Here is a 3748-nt window from a genome sequence, read left to right as displayed (position 1 = left end):
GAGGGAAACCTCTAGAGGCTGTTATTCTTTGGAAGAAATGGCAGAGAGACTTAGGAACGCTCATGAGATTAGATATGGCTCTCTCAGTGAGCACTGAAGAACTATTCATTTGGCTGCTGTTGACTGAGTAATTGGTTAGAGCTTCTCTGAGATTACTGAGAATTATAATAGCTCTTTTTGTTAAAACTAAATCCAAAATGAAACCCTTCATTCCTGGAATACATAGAGCTTTCTATTTCTTGACCGAACCCTGACCATATATTTTTCTTTATTTTAAAAATTACTTTAGATATATATGTATTTTTAAAATTTGCATTTCATTTCTTAATATTATATTAAATGCACTCTACCATTAAGCAACTTAATGTTTATATAACATTTTATTTAATCATTTTGGCATCTTAAGCATTTTCTAATATATGGCACTTAAGATTATTCTATTTTCAACATTATCAAAAACTAAAATTCACAAAAGCAAGAATAATTTTTGTCTGTATATCTGATTATTTCCTTAATAGATATCCAGAAATAAATTTACTGTGGCAAAGAATAAAATGACTCTTTAAGGCATTTGATGTATATTGTTCGTTTTTTGCTCAGGAAGATTGGACAGATTAAATTCTCATTAGCAATATTTGACTGCTTTCATTATTCTACTACATTATTGATATTAAATAACATACTCATTCTTGTTAGACCATGTATTCTAACATATATTTTGGAAAACATAGCCAGCTACCACTTGTTCCATAGAAGTCAGTTGACAAAATGATAGAAAACTCAGCAGAGTCTTTGCAGAAGTATGATTGGATTTTAAAACTGATAAAACAGTTAGTTTGCACCCAGGAGTTCCAAAAGGCAACCAAAAATATTTTTCTCAGATGGAGAAAAATATGAAAGCTCCCATGGAATATTTCTGTTCGGTAGCAAACTGCTGAGTGACTCACTAATTATCAAGGCAATTGGCAAGAGTTTCAAGAAGAGCAGCCTGTTCTTTGGGGCTTTGAAATGAGGATACAGCATGGAGTGCCAGATGCAGCTGGTAGCCAGTGAAGCATTAATGACATGCAATCTTCCTGAAAGTTGTAAGATATAAATGTAGTATAAATATCACCTATAGATTTTAAGTGTAATTTTCAGCTTTTGAATTCTTTGAGTAATAGTGCAATTCTTTGAATAGTAGAACTCAAGACTTTGCACAGTAATTTGGCACTCTGAAGAAGAAAACCTTATGATTGTTCCTGCAGCTCTAGTCCATTGCCTGAGAGTAGAAAAGATCAGTAGACTGAAAATATTCAACATTTGTTGTGGTGATTCAAAAATGCTTAAAGTCAAAGTAGAAATGGAGAGCAGCTATAAGTCAGGGAAAAAGAAGACCTTTTAAAGGTTTCTTAAGAACAAGCTCACAAGTGTGCCAGAATTCTTCTAAAAATGAAATAAACAACAAAAAAATCAGCAAGTGACAGGATAAAGGGAGTCAAATATGTGGTGACAGAAATAAATCTATGGGAGGTGAATACACAGTGTAAATATATATATGTCTTACTGTTAAAATGTACATTTGAAACTTATTGGATTTTGTTAACCAATGTCACCATAAAATAAAGTAAATAAATTTTTTTTAAAAAAAGAAAAAAATCAGCAAGCAAATTTGGTTGGCATTCAATAATAAGGACCATATACTCTGAGCTTCGAGCAAGTTGAATACAGAATCACAAATAGTGGCGGGACATAAAACTAGAAACTGTGATTTCTGGGTTGTAGAATTTCTGTCACTTATTTTAAATATTTTTACACAAAAAAATTTATGACCTCACTTAGGTATTGCAAACATAAAGTATTATATATAAAAATAATAGAGTAAATTTTAATTAAAGGTACACCAAGTAAAGTTACCAAGTATATTCTAGTAACTTTGAGCCTAATACCCATTACTTCTTCCTACTTCTCTCTTGAAGTTGATCTACATTTTATTCTATATCAAAACTTTTTGAATTTATCAGAGCCAACTTCTTGGTCTAACTCTCACATTTTCCTGCACAGAGAGGGCTATAAATTGTAATTCATAGCCTCCCTCAATCACCTGATAGAGGAGGGCCTGTGACATAGATGGAAACAAAAGACACTATCTTTTTTTTTTTTGACACAATTTCTGCTTTCCCTTCATGAACAGAAAGTGAGATAAATATAGATGAGAATCATCTAAATATTTCTCTCAGTCCAGTTTCTTTCCTAGCTTATTTTTTGAAGAGAGAAAAAGACTATACATTCTTTTACTATCCTAAACTGCTCTGATTACCTTTGATCTTAGTTTTGAACTCTGTTTTCTATAAAATGACTTAAAATTCCTTAACTGACTAATCATTTTTTCCTAATACCATCTGATTTTCAGATTACTTTCTAAGAGAAGTTTGAAGTTTACCTCAGCAGAATTAATCCTTAATATTCTTTTTTACATTATTATATGCTATTTAGAATAATTCATTGAAAATCAAAAGTTCATACAGAAATATACCATCACCCTGAACAAGCTACATAAATTTTCAGAGCCCAGTACAAATTGAAAATGTGGAATTCCTTACTAAATATTTATTAAGACAGCATGTAACAATAGCAGTGCACCATTAAGGCAAGCATGAGCCCTTGTAAGTGTGGGGTCTTGTGGGTCTGTTCAGTTTGCGCACCAGGAAGCTGGCCTTGCCATTACCTATAAAAGAACTATTAGAATGGAAAATAAAGTTAAAAGCCTTCAAATGTAAAGGAGGTTGTAGGTAAATTTCAGGTAAAATTTGAGCCAAGTTTGATTTTCTGTTGCATTCAGGTAAATGGTCTGTGTTCGATAGATAATAAGACAGAAATCTCATTGTGTTCTGCGGTTTGCCATTACACATTATTCATCACTGTAAAACAGGATTTCTCAACCAAAAAATCCGTATTTGCATATAGACTACATAATTTTTGTTGTTGACACTGCCCTGTTCATTTTAGGATGTTTAACAGCATCCTTGTCCTCTGTCTAGTAGCACCTGCCTTCTAACCAAAGTCATGACAATCAAAACTGTCTATAGACATTGCCAAATATTCCTTGGGGGTAGAGGGAGGTGGCACAAAATCCCTGACCTACCTCATTTTGGACTTTACTGTTGACAGAGACTATCTCCTTAACCAAACTTTAGTGAGGCTCTTTTTGACTAGCCCTTGCCCCTGGGCTCTGCCCTTGGCCCCTTTAGTTTTAGCAAATATCATGTGGGGTCAATTCAGTGAAAATCCCCCACCCATGATATCTGATGAAATTCTTCATCCCCTACCCTTGGTATCTGACCAAGCTTGATATCATTATCCCATTCTATGGCCTTGCTCCCCTGAACAAGCCCGATCCCGGCTGATCTCAGAAGCTAAGCAGGGTCGGGCCTGGTTAGTACTTGAATGGGAGACTGCCTAGGAAGACCAGGTGCTGTAGGCATAAAAAATAAAAATTAAGGGATTGTAAAATGACAAGGTCCTTTAATCTGTGAGGTCAACCAAGGGTTGCCTTACCTAAAAAAAAAGAAAAAAAAATTTCTTATCCCTTATTATCTTATCGCCCTGGCCTGCCTTCAGCAAAAATTCTGTCAAGTTGATTTAGCCAGCATCTCTCTTACCCTTGATGTTAACTTTTGGTTATTTTTGCTCCTTGGCTTTAAAGCTCCACTTGTTCATGTTGTATTCGGATTTAAGCTGTCCGCCCTCTTGCAAAACTCCATCATAC

General features: G+C 34.3%; 1 pseudogene; it reads left to right on the top strand.

The window, feature by feature from the left end:
* The first annotated feature begins 3344 nt into the window (after nucleotides 1–3344).
* On the top strand, nucleotides 3345–3463 carry LOC112476997 (annotated as a pseudogene).
* Nucleotides 3464–3748: the final 285 nt, after the last annotated feature.

Source organism: Pteropus alecto, unplaced genomic scaffold, assembly GCF_000325575.1.
Source record: "Pteropus alecto unplaced genomic scaffold, ASM32557v1 scaffold222, whole genome shotgun sequence".
In the NCBI taxonomy this organism is placed as follows: domain Eukaryota; kingdom Metazoa; phylum Chordata; class Mammalia; order Chiroptera; family Pteropodidae; genus Pteropus; species Pteropus alecto.
This window is presented reverse-complemented; position numbering and strand designations above follow the sequence as displayed.